The following is a 22,859-nucleotide window of genomic DNA, read 5'->3' as shown; positions in this document are numbered from 1 at the left end:
ACTACGTCAAAAATAAAATCAGATGCCTCTAAAACATTACACCAATAATTAGCGTGTAATCTCAGTCTACCCTTTACGCCCGAATTTACTTCAAAATTATCATCTTTAGAAACATACTGAAATTCAAAATATCTTGAATGTGAACATAAAATATCAGTTTCAACTTCATTTACTGAAAAATTACAAAAAATACTATGAGCTGAAAAATACTCATCTATATCACTAAACTGTCTTTCTTCAGTTTGTTTCGGCTGGCTGTGGCTTGAATGACATTCCTCGGTTATCGCCCTTGATTCCTGTTGGGGACTGGTACGTGATAATTCCCGGGGAAGTTCTGCTGATGTCGGGAACGGGACGATATCTCCAGATCTCTGCCCTTGAAACGATGAAGATTGTTGAAACTTTGGACACTCTGCCCTGACATGCCCGAAACCTGCACATGCGAAGCATTGGACTCTCCCAAAGGGACGAAAAGTTTCAAATTGGCTACTAGTAGAAGTAGAAATAGAATAAGTCGCAGAGGCTCGACTACTGGATAACTTTCTCTTCTTTGACAATGCCCTTGCCTCGGCTCTACGAATTTTACGATCATCGTCGCTATCAATCGCCAATTCGTCGGACACGTATTCTGCGACGGTGCCCCACCCAGCAGGGGATTTGTCTGCTAACCTGACAAGTTTATTCCTCTTATGTATTTTCTGCACTGTAGACTCAAGCAACTGAAGCGAACTTAACTGTTCTCCTGACTTCACTAAAGACTGTACGCGCTCAATGTCTTCTAAAACTTCACAATTGAAATCGTACTGTCACTTGTTTCCTTTATATTTAAAGTCAACAGGTGAGCGTTTACTGGCAGTTTCTTGAAACTTGCGAATGCTTTTCTCTGAACACCCAGAAAATTCCTCTCTTATTTCTTCTTTGAAAGTAGAAAGTTCTTCTTTCAGAAATGATTCAAAATCAATAAAGTCCTTCCCATAATTTGAAGGACATTCACCACGTGTACTCTCCATAAAGAAAAATGTGTAACGCGCAAAATACGATGTGTTCAATGCAATGCGAAGTCCTCGAGTGGCGATTTACCCGCCTTTCCATATCAATACCGGCGAGCACGAAATATTCGTGCTAACTATGTTATACCTCACTTAACCGGACAATTATAACTCTTAACCTGCAATAAATACATTTCTCATGCAGTAATCAACATGCTTTACTGTAACGAGAATATAAAAGTCGACAAAGATTTAAAAGACCCTGCTTACAGTTACCAATTTATTATTCGCCCAATTGTCAAATCTGTCAACCACTTTAAAGCGGCCTTCATTTTTTGGGTTTTTTTGTTGTTGTTGTTGTTGGGAAAAAAAACAATTCTGTGCAGTTTCAAATTAAGTATTTCAGTAATGTAACCTAGGAAAAGTGCATCATATCACTGTTAAGGCTTCTTCAACACAGCGCCCCAAGAGCTATTTATAGCGCGCAGTGACGTTCCTTTCTTGCGGTGTACTACTAAACATACAGAGAACGGACCGGTAGATAAGACGTATATAAGGGTTTCCTTATTGTTTATGTATTTCATCTACGACAACTTTCATTGTACACTTTTTTATTTCACAATTTTATGAAACGATTTATCATAAAATAACATATTTAACATTTAGAAAAGCTGAAGGCCACTTTAATAAGATGAGCTTACAAAAGATAACATTATATTTTCAATTGTTAAGTTTGTGACGAAATACCTGATAAATTGTCCGATTGTCAAGCTTGTCAAACTGGTCACTGATAAATATAACAGTGTATTAGTATCTTATAATATAGATACGCAGTCTACAACAGGTATAGGTTCTATGGTGTAATGGTTAGCACTCTGGACTTTGAATCCAGCGATCCGAGTTCAAATCTCGGTAGAACCTTCCACTTTTTTTCCAAATCTTAAATATAGCAATTTTTACTTTAAAACTATAAAAGTAATATAGCTCATCCAAATTCTCAGCGTATCCTTCAAAGGCCCATTATGCCTTAGAAATGTTTTTATTTTCATTTCTAAAAAGCCTTTTAATATTTGTGTACTTTTATGGTATCAAACATTTACTCATTGGCCGATTACCTAACCCGCTTTTTACACCTGTTGCTTCAGTAGAAACGAATTAGTATTTTGTATGGAAGTCAAATACTACCCTGTTTACATTATGCTACTTTTATGACAAATTATTTCACATTTATCGTTACTTATCAGGTAACAAGAATCTAAAATTCCCTAAAACCATTATTTAAACATTATAAAATTCATGTTTGCCCTTTCTTAAGATGTAAAAAATTATTTATTTGTGAGTCATAATGTTTTTTAATGAATACCTTTTACTAAATTTCGATACATGATTCTCGTTTAATTTCTTTGCACTGCTAGAAGTAAATGTTGCCACTGTTGTTGGCGCCAATACAAGACCAAAGGATTAAAAATTGATATCTTTCTTAATTAAAGTATTGGGATAGAATAAGATTCACTACGAGCTTTTGTAAAAGTATTTGGAAAAAGTTAGGTTCCACCGAGATTTGAACTCGGATCGCAGGATTCAGAGTCCTGAGTGCTAACCATTACACCATGGAACCAGTCAGATACAAGTAATGTAAAAATGAAAGTTTTCAGCTAATGCGTAAAAAAGTTAATCAACTTAAGAACGATTAATCGTCGCATATTATCTTATATACATATGTTTAATGGTTTAAAATTACATTTCGGTAACACTATATTTTCCTTTCATTTTAGTGTGCTTTTGGATGGTGATGTCATAACCATTTTTTCGTTAAAACATTGTGTATTATTGAGTTTCTTACAATTGTGGAAGTAAGTAAAATTTCTTTTAGTTTATTGTGAATATATCGTACAAAAAATATAATCTCATTCATTTACTTAACAAAATGCTTTACTTTCCCATGCACATGAATGTCGACATATATGTGCTTACCATAACAATGAAATCAAATTTTGTTATTCGTCCGATTGTCAAGCCTGTCAAACTGATAAACTGTTAAGATATAACAGTGTATTGATATAGGTATGTAGTATACAATATGTATAGGTTCTATGGTGTAATGGTTAGCACTCTGGACTTTGAATCCAGCGATCCGAGTTCAAATCTCGGTAGAACCTTCTACTTTTGCAAATCTTTTCCTTTATTTTTTTACGTTCATATAATAAACATAAAATAACAAATATTTACCGTTTTCTTTGTATTCAGTTCCATACAAGGACGAATTGAAACGTGATATTGAAAAAGTTAAACCAGAAGCGGTTTTGTTGTGATGAGTCAGTTTCGATCCATTTAGGGAAAACAAATACCGGAAGATAAGATATATAATTTACTCGATACATAAATAAGTTATGTAATGTGATGTTTCGATCCGTTTTCAAATGTAGGTAGGACGTTATCTTTGTTTAACTGGGGAATGTTTTATTTTATATTCAATAAAAAATTATATCGGCGATATCGTTTAAAAAAAAAGAAAAAAAAGAGAGAATTCAGGTTCCACCGAGATTTGAACTCGGATCGCAGGATTCAGAGTCCTGAGTGCTAACCATTACACCATGGAACCACTGTCATATGTATGTACAGGTATTACATTTAACCCACTTTTACCTAAGAAAGATAACGCGTTATACTTATATCTAAATGTTATATTATGTATCAATCTTAGCTGAAACGTTCAAAGAGCGAAAAACTTTCATTTTACATTTTTAATACAAGTACCCCGCACCCCTAACTCCCGTTAAAGCACGACATAAAAAGAGAATATTTTATTCAAAACAACATTTGTCTTCATCTAAACATTGTTGTGTGATCAAACTTTTTAGCGAATATTATCACGTACATTAATAATAATTTGATTGGCTTGCTTGCTAGATATTTTAACAATACACAGAGCTATTTCGAACCGAGTAACATGACAAAATTGAGTGTTGATTGCGCAAATGATGAAAATACTTAAACAAGAGAGGAATTTGAATTGCTTGATTTATTAAATATTACGCAATATTAAAAAAAAACAAAGAACAACAAACAACAAAAAACATTGAAATTGTCACATAGGAATGATAATAGCAATAATGTAATCCTAAAATATTGAAAACATAATACACACGGTATTTGGTTTCACATTTCACAACTAACAGTTTTTGGCTTTCGATTCATTATCTTCTCATCTTCTATATTCAGAATAATTAATCAAATCATTGTGAAACCGAGGGTTTTTTTTTCGTTTCAATAAAGAAAAAGCAATTCACAAAACACCAATTTCCCTAAAATTATTAAAACTTAGCAATCAAGTGACATTAATGATATTATTTGTGATAACATTTTGATCATTTTTAAAATTAAGTGAAGGTTATCTACAATAGAGAGAAATAAAGAATCCCCGAAGAACGCACAATGCGACCTAAGTGAAAATGTTGCAGGCTTTGTTTGATAGACGGTAATGGGAAATGAAAGTTACCGACCACGCTCCCTAAATAAGGCGGCATGTGATAGTCCTTTTCTGCCATGTAAAAATATTGGCTGAAATGAGACAAACGACACTGAAAGAAAGTTTGGCACAACCTACCTTCCGATTTCTATATCACATTCTTAGCACATTCTGAATAAAATCATCTCCTTCTCCTACTTAAAGGCAATAATGAAATGCTATGTTTGGTCATTTTCTTGGTTAGACTTACGTCGCATCAACACTGAGACTTTCCAGAAGATCTCAGCTGCACATCCGTGTAATATAAAACGTTTTTCATGTTTGGTTTAAGTCGCACTTACACGGTAAAAGGTGAAACGGCAACTTTCTAGCTTAATGATGAAAGATCTCAGCTCCAATGAGAGCTGCTCTAATGAAGAAATGTTTGTCTTTGCTTGTTTTGCATCGCACCAACACTGCAAAAGGCCACACGGCGACTTTACAGCTTTCCTGGTAGTTTTATATTGGTTAGAGTCACACCAACACAGAAAAAGTCACACGGCGCCTTTACAGATTTACAGATGGAAGAATTAAAAAAAGGACTTAATATATGAATATTTGCAAGGGCTAAAAATGTTGTTTCAATACCCATGATCGAATAATTTCACGCGCATTAATAATCGTTTGATTGATTTGTTTGCTATATGAATTTTACGTTTTCTATTTAAGTGGGATCAAATGCTTTTAAATCTAATAACACAAGAACAGAAACTATCTCTAACTTGAAGTGCTAACTATGTAGATGATGAAAACAATTTACACAGATATAAATATGACTGGAATTTAAATATTTAAATTTTCAAATTGTTTGTTTTGCCCAATATATCACCGATATTTGTCAGTTTTATCACAATATGACATTGAAATTCAAAACAGCAATTTTATATTAGAGTGTTACTGCACATTTTTCCGAGTACATTTACATCTACAGTAGCAAGTTGATGAAAGTAAATTCTTTTTAATGAATTGATTGTTGTTTGAACATACATTGTATATAGATAGATAAATGTATTCACCTGCTTTAATAAACCGTTGATTGGCATATTTGATTTTTCGATGACTAGATGTATGCTTTTATCACTATAAAGAAAAGAAAAAAGATATGCATATTTTATATAAAATACAATCTTTACCTAAGTGTTAGATAAGCAAATAATGAAAATTTGACATACAATTAAACAATACAAGAAATTTAATTTGAAATATGTCTGTGTTGATGTAATAACATACATCGTTTGTAAAACTTTACGTTACAGACATATTTTATAGACAGTTTAATTGACATATGAATGGATCTGACTGAAGTTAAAATAAAATAATTAAACACAGTTATTACCCTCAATCCATTACCCATAAACAATGACTTAATGTTTTCTTATATTTCCAGATTAAAACAAATCCTTATTAAATTCATATTGTACTCCATCTAGTCTCGTGTTCTTTTTTCTGGGTTCACGGGTTCTACTTTAAAAAGGACATTGTACATTGTTTAGATGAATGACATTTTCTAAATAATTCTATGGTTATATATACATGGCTGTATAGGTATGATATCATTAGCCCAGATTGTCAGCCTGTTTAATTAATATAGCATTATGCTATTTTAGAACACATGTGTTATTGTATAGGCATTTAAAATAATATGGTAATTTCTAGTGATTGTGCAATTCATTTTAACAGTTTAATTACATACTTCACCTATTTGTTTTGGTAATAATTACCAACATCATTTGAAGCATCAAGGCCAAGAACGATGTCGAAGCTTACATTGTGTGTGTAAAATCCCGTTTCATACACTGCATAATCATTATTATTCGTTGAGCACTATTTTTTTGTGGTATTCGTTGACACGTCAATTCACGAATTTAATATGTAAATAAGTCTTATTTCGTGTGGTGTGCAATTGTTTGTATACTGATATTTACATTTTACCTTTTTTGCACAAACTATCAACAGATTTATGAATACACAAACACATCTTTTTTTTACAAAACCGCGAAATTCCATGCCCACGAATTTATGTGAATTCACAGTATATTATATGAACCTTATTACTTTCCAGCATGTTTAAGAGTAAATATATAGCCTGGGCACCATGTAATGTAATAGCAGGTCTTTACATACATTTCTTGTTTCAAATATTTATAGTCTATTCAATTGCGTAAATAACCTGAATTCTAAAGAAAAATATCTAATCAGTCTAAAATTTTCATTCACACATGGTATTAAATGCAAACTTTCTTTCAATAAAGTGATTGCTACTTATTAACAATTCTATAAGTTTAAATTATATTTGAACTGTTTGTTTATAACAAACACTTTGCAGGCCTTTAAGGACGTATAGGAAAAAAGCATCTAATTAAATTTCTATTTTAAGTAAGTGTATTCAGGTGTTAATAGTAAATAATAACTGTAATAAGCAGTGTTAAATGACACTTATATAGAGGGGATAACCATTTTGAAGGGCAATTCGTTGGTCATGACATAATTCTAAAAAAATTGGAAACGTAGTTGTTCTCATTTTGCACAAAAATAGTTATATGCATCGTCAGTTATTTCAGAAGATATTTTAGTTTTAAACATACTTGATTATGGGTAAGTGCTATAAGGGCAAACACGAGTTTTACACCATTTTAATGATGGCTTAAGAGCATGTTAGATGTTTGTCACCTGAAGAAAGAAGCAATTACTGTGAAAGATTTTGTCATTAAATAAGCAAAGTGAAAACAAGGTACAATGAAAAATACGAAATCACTGTAACTGAACTTATTGAAATGAAAATGATGCCAATGTGTATCATTTTGGAAAGTATAAGTAAAAAAAGCTTTTTAGAAATAACGATAAAAGCATTCCTCGGGCATATTTGGCCTTTAAAAACCAGTTTACTTAGAGCAGATTTGGACACAGAAAAATAGAAACAGTTGAAGGCAGGCTGCAATTGTGACGCATTCATTAACCGTCCGAAAATTATGTCCAAAATTTATCATTATTTTTTTTGTATCATTTTTCTAATATCATTTCTATTAAGCCTATCATCAGATGCAGTCTTACTAATCATGCAAATTTACTAGTGAAGAATTATTTGACTAAGGGTAAATATAATTCTTACTTAAGCCGAGGAATTTATCATGCAAATACCAGTTTACTTAGAGCAGATTTGGACACAGAAAAATAGAAACAGTTGGAGGCAGGCTGCAATTGTGACGCATTCATTAACCGTCCGAAAATTATCTTCAAAATTTATCATAATTTTTATTTGTATAATTTTATTGAACCGATCATCAGATGCAGTCTTTCTAATCATGCAAATTTACTAGTGAAGAATTATTTGACTAAGGGTAAATATAATTCTTACTAAAACAGGGACATTTTTCATACAGAGAAAATAGATGGTGCTGTAGTAAAGTGTTCAAGAAAATTAACCCTCTCAAAGACAGTTGTTCATTCTTGATTTATTTATCTTATTAAGTTTGAATTAGGCTATTTATTAGGGGACATTTTTGACAAATGATAACACCTGTCTAATAATTACTTCCCTCCATTTAACGTCATAGTTAACGAGACGCTTGTTAGCTTAATTGTAATATTTACCAATATAAAATGAAAGCGTTCATTAATGTTTCTCAGATGAAAACTGTGGAAAAAATACCAATAATAAAAAACAACCAATGCTAACTAATGCTTACACAAAGCACCAACAATCACCTTGGGAGTCAAAGATAAATACATGTAATTGCAAAGAATATATTACGTTCTTAATTATGTTCATTGTGATGATGTATATATTATTTCACGATATTTTTTGCTTGGTGACAAAAATGCCATGATATTTTGTTTCCATTTTGTCTAAATACACGTAATGCATCTCTCGGATACTAGCAAAACATGCATTGTCATAGACTAAAAAAGCAGTGTCAAAATTAAATTTTGTGTTCTTACAATGAACCTGTAACCCAACTAATATGACATCTCCTTTAAAATTTGATTATTTTATAGACAAATATTCAAAGAGTTGATATACACTCATGTTTTCCAATATTTCGAGTTGCTAACTTACTTGAAAGATGACCGAGTTAGATGTAACCTGAAAAATCATAGGTCACGCGAGGCCAATTAAGTAAAGCAATGCAAGAGTTAATGATTTGACATTAAAGAAGTTGAAACGCCGCTCGAACAGGCATTAAAACAGAACTATACATCTGTCAGAGAAAAATATAACGATATGGTAGGTTGGGTATAGGCAATAAATAAATAAATAAACCACTTCATATCTGTTGATTGTGGTTATTGTTCAAGTTAAAAAAAACAACACCATTGCTTATAATTATTTCTTCATAATTCCTTAAAGTGTATCGGGATAGCAATTTATTAGGGTCATTCTTTAGATAAGGAAGAGAATACTCAGTTGGAACTAAAATAACAGAACATGGCTACGAAACGAATAACAAGGTATCACCGATGAAAATCAATGCAAGTTGAAAGCATTCGTTCATGTTTTACCAATGGAAAGTGTAAACAGAAAAATGATACTCACAAATTAATTATTCAAACGAAAACATTAAGAACCGCCTTTTCAACTATAGACAAATAAAAGTTGAGACCATTATAAACACAGTATCAATTAATTGCAATGAAAAATGAAAAAAAAATGAATGCTCATTTATCGCGAGATTTTACGACATCTTCCTTGGTTAACGTCAAGAACTCACGAAAGATCTCGTTTTTTGATTTGATGAAGTTATTGCCAGATCGTAAATGGTGTGTAAGATGTCTAGACCCGAAGGAAAACCAATGATAGAAATTGTTTATATTAGTGTCAAGGTTTATACCCTTTATCAGTCAACTTTGTTCAGTTCAAGCTAAAAACATTTGTTTTAACATTAAAGGATTCTTATAACCATGTTTCTTATCCTTAAAATATAGTAAATTTAGAAATTATATCAATGAAGCATAATTACTTACATGGCACATTTTGGCATTGACCTATATCAACGTCATCTTGTAACCTGTGTGTTAGACTGCTATATTGATGAAAAGAAAACATCAGTACTGTAGCCAAAAGTTATTAGACCCAGTCTCGCATAGCATGATGCTTCATTTTGTTTCTATAAAAGACTCCGAAGATGATTGCTACATTAAATTGTACCTGTTATTTCATTTTGCTAGCAATACTATTTAATGTATTTAATATAAACTGATATAGTGCTATATGTGATAGTTATGTCACTCTAGTCGTGTTGACACAAATTTGAACACGAAGGCTTGACAAATGTCCAATATTGAGCAATTGTCTTTGACCAATCTCATTATTATCATGTCCTTACCAGACCTTTATATCCATACAAATGTATCTTAATATATAGCCCAAGAATGTTAGATTTTACATTACAAGAATTAGAAAACTTCCACATACACACATAGAGAGTCCAAACAGGCAAATATGGGCACAATAGAATTTTATGTTGTGAAAGATATTGTTTATTTTCTTATCTCCATGAATAAAGAAGACGATACCAGTCAGGTATCAATTATGTTAAAATTGAAAGTTTTCAGGTAATGCATAAAAAGTTAATCAACTTAAGTACTATTAATCGTCGCATATTATTTTATATACATTATGTTCAATGAATTAAACTACATTTCGATAACACTATATTTTCCTTTCATTTTATTTTGCTTTTTGGTGGTGATGTCATAACCATTATTTCGTTAAATATTGTGTATTATTGAGTTTCTTAATATTAAGTTTATTATGAATACTAGTATATCGCACAAAAAAGGTAATATTTTTCATTATTCGCTTTACAAAATGTTTTACTTTCACATGCACATGAATGTCGACATATATGTGCTTATCATAACAATGAAAACAAATTGTTATTCGTCCGATTGTCAAGCCTGTCAAACTGATAAACTGTTAAGATATAACTGTATTGATATAGGTATGTAGTATACAATATGTATAGGTTCTATGGTGTAATGGTTAGCACTCTGGACTTTGAATCCAGCGATCCGAGTTCAAATCTCGGTAGAACCTTCTACTTTTGCAAATATTTTCCTTTATTTTTTTACGTTCATATAATAAGCATAAAATAAAAAATATTTACCATTTTCTTTGTATTCAGTTCCATACAAGGACGAATTGAATCGTGATATTGAAAAAGTTAAACCAGAAGCGGTTTTGTTGTGATGAGTCAGTTTCGATCTATTTAGGGAAAACAAATACCGGAAGATAAGATATATAATTTACTCGATACATAAATAAGTTATATGATGTGATGTTTCGATCCGTTTTCAAATGTAGGTAGGACGTTATCTTTGTTTAAATGGGGAATTGTTTATTTCATATCCGATAGAAAATTATATCGGCCACTTCGTTTAAAAAAAAGAGAGAAAATATTCAGGTTCCACCGAGATTTGAACTCGGATGGCAGGATTCAGAGTCCTGAGTGCTAACCATTACACCGTTGAAACACTATGTATGTACAGGTATTACATTTAACCCACTTTTACCTAAGACAGATAACGCGTAATACTTATATCTAAATGTTATATCAATGTATCAATCTTATATCAGCTGAAACGTTCAAAGAGCGAAAGACTTTCATTTTACATGTTTTGATACAAGTACCGGCACCCCTACCTCCCGTTAAAGTTCGACATAAAAAGAGAATATTTTATTCAAAACCACAAATTTGTCATATTCATCTAAATATTGTTGTGTGATCAAACTTGTAAGCGGTTATTACCACTACATTAATAATATTTTGATTGGCTTGTTTGCTTGATAAAGTACTTCAAATTTTAAGAATGCACAGAGCTATTTCGAACCGAGTAACATGACAAAATTAAGTGTTGATTGTACAAATGATGAAAATACTTAAACAATAGAGGAATTTAAATTGCTTGATTTATTAAATATGACGCAATATTAAAAACAACTACAACAAAAAAAAACATCAACAACAAAAAACATTAAAATTGTAACATAGGAATGATAATAGCAATAATTTAATCCTAAAATACTGGAAACATAATACACACAGTATTTGGTTTCACATTTGAAAACTTCACAACTAACAGTTTTTTGCTTTCGATCTATTATGTTCTCGTTTTTTTCTATATTCAGAATAATTTATCAAATCATTGCAAAACACCAATTTCCCTAAAGTTATTAACTTTAAGCAATCAAGTGACATTAATGATATTATTTGTGATAACATTTTGATCATTTTTAAAATTAAGTGAAGGTACCTACAATAGAGAGAAATAAAAAATCCCCGAAGAACGCACAAATCGACAAGTGCAAATGTTGCAGGTTCGGTTTGATTGAGCGTTATGGAAAATGAAAGTTCTTAAATAAAGCAGCATGTAAGAGTCCTGTTCTGCCATTTAAAATATTGTCTGGAAAGAGACAAACGGCATTGAAAGAAAGTTTTGCACAACCTACCTTCCGATTTCTATATCACATTCTCAGCATATTATTAATAAAACCATCTACTTCTCCTACCTAAAGGCAATAATGAATTACTGTGTTTGGTCATTTTCTTGGTTGGGCTTACGTCGCACTAACACTGGGACTTTCCAGAAGATCTCAGCTGCACATCCGTGTAAGATGAAACGTTTGTTTTTTTAAGTTTGGTTTAAGTCGCACTTACATGGTTAAAGATCAAACGAGGGCAACTATCTAGCTTGCTGGTGAAAGATCTCAGCTGCACTGAGAGCTGCTCTAATAAAGAAATGTTTGTCTTTGTTTGGTGTGCATCGCACCAACACTGTATAGGCCACACGGGGACTTTTCAGTTTTACTGGTAGTTCTTTTTGTGGGTGGGGGAGGAGTTGATTTCTTATGTCACACTAACACAGAAAAAGTCATACAACGACTTTACAGATTAACAGGTGGAGAAAGACCACCGTTGCAACTACATGCAAAGATAAAATTATGATTAAATATTTAATCAAATGTGGTCTTGTTGCTTTGATTTAAAATGTTTTAGATTAAAAAGGGAAGGGAGACAAATGTTTCAAAGATTGTTGTTAAAAAAGGTAACTGTTTCTCCTCTTTGTCAAGATTTTCTTTTATTCATTATTGCAGTTGTGTAATTGCTAATATAGGCGACTTATAAGCCTAGTTGACCGGTTCTTTATGCAATTTTACTTACTATATCTTTGTGTTTGGTGTCTGCACTATATCACTTTAATTAACAATGTTCTTTCTTACTTACAAAGATTGTTTAATCATATAAAGAATTTAAAAGACATTAATTATTTCGCCAAATATCTACACATTTTATTAGATAATCAAAGTACATACTATACGAATATCTCTTCTTACATACATGTCTTGTTATCACATTCTTGATAACTGTACAGTCGCGCTGGCTTCAGCTTATAATATCACTTTTTATAAAAAAAAGGACAAAAACAATCTTTTAAATTTAAGGGCTTGGCATAATATAAAAATAAGCAATATAAAATAAATACCGGGTATTATGAGCTATACACTAACTAAAACAGGTGAAAACTCTAACTGGGAACTGAAAAAAAAATGTGGAACACTTATGGTCTATGTACAATTTTCTTTCATATATCTATTACATTGTATTCATATTTCGTTAGCTATTTTCACAGAAGATTACATTTTTTACATTTGTCTTTCATGTTAATAACTACCACCTCTTTAACCCGTTTTGGTCCAAGACTGATAGTCTTAGAGTAGATGTCTGTACCCATAGACAAGTAACATGTTTTTATTCAAAGTCTTATATCAAATGAAACTTATTATGTCGAAATATTAAACCTTTTTTACCTCATATACTTTTGAACGATCAATATTTGTGCTGGGTCAATGACGATCATTTATCAAAGGGGAGTAACTATGTGGAATACACCATTCGCCGATCCAGTTGCTTCCGTTCCAGGTCTCTCCCGGTCTCTTTTGACCAGCACATACAAGAGACCGAAGAATAGTATCATATTTACTGGCCCGGTCTGTACCGGTCGTCGAATGATTATTAGCAAAAACTTTGGTGTTCCAATATGAAAGTGGTGTTAAAACATAATTATTTAAAAAGATCTAATACACTTTGTGTAACCATATTGCCCAAAAGTTGGGGGGGGGTTTCCAGATTGGGGTTTTTCTTTTTTTTTCCAAACGCATAATTTCTTATCTTTTTTTATTCACTCACTACTGTCTATAAAAATATTCAAAAAAAAATACTTACATTTTACCCTTTTGGCATTATTTTTTTCCCCAAAAACTTAATTTTTTTTATATCTTAGTCTTCATATTAAACAAATGACCCAAGGTTTGTAGAGGATCACAAGGAGATCCTTCAGGCAACATACTCTTGGCTACAAGAATATTGTTTGTAGTATTTTACTATACAAGTCTAAGTTAAAGCAGTAGTTTTTACCCTCCTGGGCGGGAGCCACTTTTTGTATAACGGGACATGACTTTTATAACTTTTGTAGACCGCAAGGCAATGCTGCATGTAATCTATCGGAGTTCATGATAATATTGTGATACAAATTAATTGAATTAATGTGAAATTTAAGATAACAGCCATATTCAGGCACGGATCCATCGAAGGGGGGGGGGGGGGTCAGAGGCTGAAGAAAAATCGTCGAGAAAATGTTTAATCACAAACATCACATCTATGATAAAGAGAAATTAATGATATTTTTTTTCTAGTTTATTGTTCTTGCATTGTCTTTAATATATACAATAATGATAAGATAAAGGCGGCTAAACGATTTCTGAAATATGAATGGGTTTTTCCGAAAAATTTAATATGAATTGTGAAAAAATTTTCCTTTTTACTTTTTAATTGATTTTTATAAAGTTCGTAGAAAATTACACTCAACGGGTTTTTTAAGTTTTTTAAAAATTTAATTTTTGTAAACATCCATTAAGAAATTTTAAAAGGTAAAAAGGAAACTGTACAGGGCGGGGGCTTTTTAAAAATTTATTAAGACAAGCTTTTTAAAAAATTATTTTACTAGCAAAAATAAAAAACTTTTCCCCGTCATTTTACAGATTTCATTGTTACTTATTTATTTCGAAAAAAGGAGGCAAAGGGGTTTTATATTTTACTAGGATCGGGTTTTTAAATCTCTCTATGTTTTTAAAAATTTAAATTTTGCTTTTTTGCTCCTTTAAAACCCCAAAATTCATAATGATACTAATTTAAAACCCCATTTTTTTATTTGAATTTTAATTTTTTTTTTTACACTGTAATCGAAAGCATGAAATTTACTTAAGGCACACAAGTTGATCAAACCATTAAAAATGCACATGCATAATTTAAGTTCGTGTATATATAATATATCTGTTCCAAAACACATGTTTAGATGAAAATAGATAAAAATATACTACTTTTGATCAGTTTAGAGAAATGGTTAACTACATTTGTTTTGCAAGGATTGAAAATCAATATAGATAGTTTAGTAGCAAACTGACACATGTTATGATCGTTATCACGAAATGACTGTAATCATGAACTTACTTTTATCACGAACTGTCTGTTATCGCAAACTGACTGTAGTCTCAAACTGACTGTATTCACGAACTGAAATTATGGACTGACTGTAATCACGAACTGACGGTAATCACGAACTGGTTGTAATCATTAAACAGCAAGAAATTTAAGAACTCTGAGAAAAGTTGAAAACCTGAGCAACGATAATAAAATGCTCTGTCTATTCTTTGAGGTATAATAGCTCAACTGTTTAAATGATAAAAAATAACAGTAAGATTAACATCAATGATGTGGAATAATTAAAAACATTGTGACGAATTTTGATTGGACATATAGATTTACAGGAAGTAAAGGTTTATTTGGACTAAGAGGAATAGCTTTTACCTATATAAAGAGATGTTATGGTCAGTGTTAGGAGTAGTGTGTTTGAAGTCATTCAGTTTAGATGTTATTTTGGTTTGTTGTTATTGTATGGAATACTTGATATTTGGTGGAATAATACATTTATTTACACAGACGAGTTATTATTTATTGAGTTCTGATAAATCCTCGCCCAGAGAATCACGAAGCGTTACACTGGTGGCAGCGGTGGGATACAATTCCTATGTGGATTATTGTATTCCTAAACCAATCTACGTTGTGAGTTCTTCAAAGTCTTTTGTTTTTGGACAACGGTGAACATTTGTGGCCAGAATGTCCGCCTTGGAAAATGTTTTAAAAACAGACTAATCAGGATGTGGATAAGGAACCCAAACTATCAACTTCCGACCCGCATCCGACCCGAAAAAGGATAGATGGATAAAAAAGGATAAAACAAGTGTTTAACTATGATTCCGGAATCACCAAGTTTTCTTCCCGCCAAATTTTGACAGGATGTCAACACCTTTCTTCCCCTTTGGGGAGGAAAAGGACATGTTTCTTTTTTTAAAACAAACCCAAAAAGAAAGGGAATAAAGTTTTAGTACGGATAGCGTCTTTTCGGGGCCCCAAAAATTTTTCACATTATAGAATAATTCTAAAATACGTACATATTTTTTGGAAAGGGTTATTTCCCCCATCGATAATTTTTCCGTATCTAGTCTCATTGTTTTTCTGTTTCGTCTGTTTTTATTTTTTTTGACTATCCCCTTCCGCGTTCGAGTAACAAGGGACAATCATCAGTACAGAACCAGATCCCCAAGTGGGGACCTCTAATGAGCACAACTTTGTAAGAAATGGGCAGTAATACTGCAATGTCCCCATCCCGTAATTTTCCGTGTCGTAGAACATTCAGTGGAACTGGAAGTGATGTGTAGCACGGTTTAGAAGGTACTTCGATAATTTGACCATTTTGAATAAACTGGTCCAAAGAAGAGTCAAAGAGAACTTTTCTGTTTTCTTTGCGTGGTCAGGCGGAAGCATTCGCATACGGATTACCGTCAAGCGTGCAAATGTGATTTTGATTTGCTGTTTTCAAGGATGGAACAGAGATTTGGCATAGTAAATATGAAAGAAAGTTTATATAGCTGATGCTAGATTAAGAAGAAAGCAGAAAAATGAGACATACAGAGAATTTGGCCAATCTATTGAGGATTCTACTTAGAAAAGCTTATCCAGATTGCTTAGGAATAGTTGGAGAACTGTCGTTGAGTACTTTTCTTGAAAACTGTCATGATTCAGCTGATTTTAGGTTATCTGTGAAAAGAACTAGACCAAAAACCTTGCAGGATGCGATAATAGCTGCAATACAAGAAGAGTGTTTAAGACAAACGGAACGTGAAAAACATAGAATTGACTACAAGAGTGGGCGTGTCTTTAACCTAGAGCGTTATAACGAGCCGCCAAGACTTGGAAACATGACTTTGTAATAGCTGGAGTTCAAACAGACGCCAGGTTGATAACTCGAATCAGAAGGATCAAAAGGAATTCTCTTAGTCAGCAGGATTCCAAGAATGTATTTTGAAAACTAGGATCGACCGCCCTCGGGCAGGTCAGAGAACGGTCGATATCAATGTTTAAGGAAAGACCTCAACAGAGTGAAGTTACTGAAAACAATAAGAATTTTGTAAATGTAAAGAATAAAGAAGGATATGAACGTCTCAGGTAAAAATTCTAACCAGCAAGTGAACTTGAAATTGATACAGGTGCAAAAACGAACATATATTACCTTAGATACCTTTAAAAGCATTCAGTACCGGTGTAGGCCTGAACTTAAGTCAACAAAGTGCAGTTTTAAAGGGCCGCGAGTGGTAATAAGGTTTTTCTGTGATGGAGTTGCTTTCGTTGCGCTTAACTTTAAAGAAACAGAGTGGGACTTATTCTTGGAGTATATCGTGATAGCATATAATAGCTCAGTGCATGAAAGTTACAGGTTATAGTCCATATCGAATTGTTTATGGAAAAAGATATGTCGCTTCCAATAAATGTTCAGACCGGAAGTGAATTTAATGAGAGTACTGGAGAACGACACAACAACATTCCAACTTTCGTTAAAAATCTTCAAGAGAAATTGATTAAAATGCACAGTCTTGTGCGAGACAATTTGTCGAAGTCCGTAGAAAGACAAAAAGAAACATTACGATTGTCGCATGAAGATACATCAATAATGAAGTCGGCTGATTTGTTATGAGAAATCAGAAAAGACAGTTCCAGGAGTTAAATCAAAAAATCGTACGCCATTGGACAGGGCCATGGATTATTATAGAAAAAACTATGTGATGTATTGTTTCAAAATTCGACATTCCGAATCATCTCCACCTGTTATAGTTCATGGAGATAATCTTAAGAAGTTTCATGGGAGTGCAAGCATTAACGTACAAAAAGAACAGAATATTTCAACGGACATTCAACAGCCGAAACCTGCAAGAATTCTTATCGAATAATGCAGAAATACACACACAAGAAATTCTCTGTGGCAGATAAAGCTGGAAGTTCAATTAGTAATAAAACTTTAAATAAAGACCACAGAATGAAATAAAAATCAAATTAAACATAAACGCACGCCGTACGGACGGACAAACGGAAAACGTTAACAGACAGAGCATAACGGACCAAACGGATCAGTATATTCAATCGGATCCGTTGCGATCAGTGGGTGCAAAACATGAACATAACGGATCAATCGGACCAATTACCTGAGGTGGAACGAGCACGAATTTCCCGTGGGCAGGAAAAAGGCGCGAAAACAATTTAACAAGTGCACATGTTAGAAGCCTCTGAAGATTTTATTCGAAGTAGACGTGTAAAATTATAAAACCTGCTTATCTAAAAGATTTTGTTGATTTTATCAATATGGGTTACTGTGTGACACTTGTGGAAAGAATTTTAGCAGTAAGAGTAATCTAAAAAGACACATAAAAGAGAAACACATACCTGAACAGAAATATTATGTGTGTACGGAATAGAAGTGTGACGGATTAATTTGTAGGATGTCATACTTGAGAAATCATCTTTGAACGGAAACATGGGATTAAGTGCTTCGAGATTCAAAAAGTGCTTGTGCTCAGAAAATGACCAAAAAGGAAAGGAGTGAATCTTATTACAGTGACACATAAAACTCAGACGAGAGTTTCTTTGACAGCTTAATAGACAGACAGAGCCAGATTTATGATCCTGTTAATCAGCGCAGCAACAAGATTCTTCTTATAATGAACAAGTGAGACACCAGTAATCAAACTAGATGGGAACACTATACATCTCAACATAAGTTAATCACAGCCTTCAGAATCTAAGTGTGTTGACGGAGTGTGGAGTCAATTCCAGATCTTAGTGATTACTTAAAAGCTCTAGAAGATCTTGACGGACATACTGAGATAAGCATTTCCAGAACCGATGTTACAGTGCAAAATTATTTCGAGAGGCAAATTGCACAGTGTGTTGATGAAAAACACAAAGGTGTAGCAAGTGATGGAACATGTGACAAAGAGGAAAACTGTGACATTTATTTACAGAATGAAGAATGTGACGTCATTACAGAAGATAGAAATTATGACATAAAAAACAAAAAATTGTGAAGGTAAAATTGTGACGAAACAAAAAATAAGACATATGCAAAAAAATCAAAAAAGAGGCGAACTATTCGAATCGGTAAGACAAGTAATGATAGCGGTATCGGGAACGATGACGTCATATTGATGATATCAGCAACCCAAACGAGGAGATGACGTCCATTACTAATGACGAGGATCTAAATACTCAAGAGGGGAATTAATTGTCTCATAGCTATCACAACTTGAACATTGCAGCGCACAAAAGCTTGTAAATGGAACACCTACAGAGATAAAACGTACAAAGGCTTAAGCTTTCAATTGGATATAGCGAGCCATTGATTTTAGAGGAATGACACCCATGGAGATATTATTTTGAACTTTTTCAAGCAACGAAATCAAAGAATATGGCTACACAGTATCATGATAAATTAATGACAATGTAACTTTAAAAAGTGAAAAAACAATGTTTTAAAAGATACACTATTTGTTTTTCAGCATTTTTCTCATAAAAATGGCTTCTTTTGTTGTGTTTTAAAAGTAATATTTGGGAAAATTTCAGTTAATTCCCATTAAAAACATGAAATTGGTTTGTGTAAAAATATAACAGGGGAAATTCGACTCCCAAAAAGGGGGGAGTTGTGACGAATTTTTATTGGACTACAGGACTTTTTAGGCTATATGATTTAAGGAAGTAAAAGGGTTTTTTGGGCAAGAGGGAAAGTTTACCATAAAAGAATTTTTTGGTCAGTTTAGGATAGGGGTTTGAAGTCTTTTATTAAATGTTTTTTGGTTTTTTTTAATTTTATGGAAACTTGATATTTTGGGGGAAAAAATAATTTATTTACAAGACGCAGTTATTATTTATTGAGTTCTGATAAATCCTCGCCCAGAGAATCACGAAGCGTTACAACATTTTAAAGCCCTGACGTAATCCTGAGTGAAAAGGATTGCAAAATAAAAGTTTCAATTAAATGGAGAAGGTTCTACCGGCATCTGAACTCGGGTCGTTGGATAATGTCAGAGTTAAAATTCTTCATTGACGTAAACATACATGCAAATGATATATAAAAAAAACACAAAAAAATTGAATTATGTTTACGCAATGTTTTTTTCACATATATTCTGTAATATTTTATTGTTTAAAATGCGAGAAACAATTCCCTAAGTAAATGGATCTTTTAAAAGTTTTAGCATTTTTACAAATGGTATTCAGATTTTATTAATTTGACTGCATCATTTTCACAAATTGTTATTATTTTTTCTCAAATACGCATATTTCTTTATATCTGATTCAATGGTGTTTAGTTTACAATGATAGCATTTACTTATAAATTTAATTATACTAAAGGTAGTTTTACTGAAATGGATTCCTGCCAAAAAATCTAACATTGGCCAATAGACCTTTTTACAATACAATGTTCCATAGCAACGAATGTTGCAATTCGCGCATGCGCATTCTGCGTAGGGCAAAAACGCAATAACGATGTCTACAGTTTATTATACTTAAAGGCTTTAATATATTTAATATATTCATGTTATGTCACCCAAAAAAAAATTAATTTTGGGATAACTTAAGGCGGTAAGTACTGAAAACGTGAATTTATTTTTAACAGATCTACGCAAATGTGCGGGACTAATAATTCAATGGTCAAAAGGGGCACACACATGTCGTTTGTACGACTTTTCCATCAGTTATTTAAATTGAAACAGCAGGGTGTTAATGACGTGCATTATTAAAAATAACATGTTTTACGAAGAAGCGGATAAAATGTATGTTATATCTCTTCCAAACAACCCGTCTTAACTTCTCAAGATTTTGAAGAAAGAAAAATAATTATTTAAAATCTATTTATGCGACTTAAATTATTCTGTTTGCATCACAGGCTAATCGGAAAAAAGGATATAATCAGGTATATTGAACACTAAAAATGCATTATCACCTGTTCTGATATTTTTTCTGAATGATAATTAATCTCGATTTCATGTTATAATTTTTTTGTTTTGTATCTGAACTATTTCAACAGCAAACAAGTTGACTTTTCATTTGCTAATAGATATATTTCCACATCTTCTTTAAAAAATGATCTCAGTGTCAGGTCCGTGATCGTAAATTCTTAAACAAGAATCATTTCCATGCATTTTTTATGACTTTCTTCGCCACAAAGCTATAAAGTCATCTTTTCTATATTTGTTAAAAGCTATTTTATACAATTTTCTTCCGTTCACCTTGAACTAACTCGGAATTGTCTATGAACTTCTACTATATTTCTATGTATGGCGGTGTATTTTTTTGCCCTACGCAGATTGAGCATGCGCCAGAAAATTCTAATTCCAGTCGATTTTTCATAGCAACGGACCGCGTCGTAAAAAGGTCTATATCGTAGCAACTCGATTATTTCAGGAACTTATTTTTTCAAAAACTTGGGCTACAATCACTCATCATTTATCGCTATGATATATTTCGGTTATAAACGGTTAAAATTATTGAATATCGGAGATTGTGAAAAATAACGTTCCGGAAATAACCAATGTGCTAGGATATTGGCCGATGTTTGAATCTTTTGGCAGGAAAGCATTACAGTAAGCTTACCTTAATTTACCATGCTTGCTTACTTACGATATATTGTACGGATATCGTTTGGTCTATATTAAAAAAGGGTATGAAATGAAAGATACTAATCATTGAAGTAAAATGACATGCAAATATCTGATAGTTTAGCTAGTAAAATTATTAGCAATTAATCTATACATATAATTAACTTTTTAAAAGTCTTTATCGAAAAAAAATAGTTAGGTTCCACCGAGATTTGAACTCGGATCGCAGGATTCAGAGTCTTACGATATATTGTACGAATATCGTTTGGTCTATATTAAAAAATGGTATGAAATGAAAGATACTAATCATTAAAGTAAAATGACATGCACATATCTGATATTTTAGCTAGTAAAATTAAAAGCAATTAATCTTTACATATAATTAACTTTTTAAAAGTCTTTATCCCAAAAAAATAGTTAGGTTCCACCGAGATTTGAACTCGGATCGCAGGATTCAGAGTCCTGAGTGCTAACCAGTACACCATGGAACCACATATCCTACATGTGATAAAAAATAGTTTTGTAAACGATAACACGTAAATCGGTAAATCGTATACTCATACTTAAGTACGATTAAGCGGATAGTAAGTTTATAATGTGAAGTCGGGTGTAACCCTACTTTTTAAATCTTTATTGTAATATAGATTTTGGCCGTGTTCCAATTCTCTGCAGTAATCAACATGCTTTACTGTAACGAGAATATAAAAGTCGGCTTAAAGCAGGGTCTTTCAAATAGAAAGATTTGAAGACCGCTGCTTAACAGTTACCAATTTATTATTCGCCCAATTGTCAAAATCTGTCAACCAACTTAAAGCGGCTTTCAGTTGTTTTTTTTTTTGTTTTTTTTTTGTTGTTGTTGTAGGGAAAAAACAATTCTGTGCAGTTTCAAATTATGTATTTTCAGTAATGTAACATAGGAAAAGTGCATCATATCAACTGTTAAGCCTTCTTCAACACTGCGCCCAAGAGCTATTTATAGCGCGCAGTGACGTTCACCTTTCTCTGCGCTGGTACTACATTAACATATAGAGAAGGAACCGGTAGATAAGAGTTATCTAGAGGGTTTATATTTCATAATGTAGATAGTAATTTGCAGCATGTATAGATTCAATGGTGTAATGGTTAGCACTTTGGACTTCGGATCGCAGGATTCAGAGTCTTACGATATATTGTACGAATATCGTTTGGTCTATATTAAAATGGTATGAAAATGAAAAGATACTAACTCATTAAAGTAAAATGACATGCAATATTCTGCATATTTTATCCCTAGTAAAATTTATTAGCAATTAATCTATACATATAATTAACTTTTTAA

The 22,859-nt window shown here is 32.4% G+C and overlaps 6 non-coding genes across 6 annotated transcripts; 3 read left to right on the top strand and 3 right to left on the bottom strand.

The window, feature by feature from the left end:
• Positions 1-1,838: 1,838 nt before the first annotated feature.
• Positions 1,839-1,910, top strand: Trnaq-uug (transfer RNA glutamine (anticodon UUG)). The gene has a single exon. It is a non-coding gene; the product is annotated as a tRNA-Gln (tRNA).
• A 625-nt stretch (positions 1,911-2,535) lies between these two features.
• Positions 2,536-2,607, bottom strand: Trnaq-cug (transfer RNA glutamine (anticodon CUG)). The gene has a single exon. It is a non-coding gene; the product is annotated as a tRNA-Gln (tRNA).
• Positions 2,608-3,076: 469 nt separating this feature from the next.
• On the top strand, positions 3,077-3,148 carry Trnaq-uug (transfer RNA glutamine (anticodon UUG)). Its single transcript has one exon. It is a non-coding gene; the product is annotated as a tRNA-Gln (tRNA).
• A 371-nt stretch (positions 3,149-3,519) lies between these two features.
• Trnaq-cug (transfer RNA glutamine (anticodon CUG)) lies at positions 3,520-3,591 on the bottom strand. The gene has a single exon. It is a non-coding gene; the product is annotated as a tRNA-Gln (tRNA).
• Positions 3,592-10,462: 6,871 nt separating this feature from the next.
• On the top strand, positions 10,463-10,534 carry Trnaq-uug (transfer RNA glutamine (anticodon UUG)). Its single transcript has one exon. It is a non-coding gene; the product is annotated as a tRNA-Gln (tRNA).
• Positions 10,535-21,960: 11,426 nt separating this feature from the next.
• Positions 21,961-22,032, bottom strand: Trnaq-cug (transfer RNA glutamine (anticodon CUG)). Its single transcript has one exon. It is a non-coding gene; the product is annotated as a tRNA-Gln (tRNA).
• Positions 22,033-22,859: the final 827 nt, after the last annotated feature.

The sequence above is a fragment of the Ruditapes philippinarum genome, unplaced genomic scaffold (assembly GCF_026571515.1).
Source record: "Ruditapes philippinarum isolate M1 unplaced genomic scaffold, ASM2657151v2 ctg5520_1_1_1_1, whole genome shotgun sequence".
Lineage (NCBI taxonomy): Eukaryota > Metazoa > Mollusca > Bivalvia > Venerida > Veneridae > Ruditapes > Ruditapes philippinarum.
The sequence above is the reverse complement of the archived record's forward strand: the minus strand, read 5'-3'. Positions and strand labels throughout refer to the sequence as shown.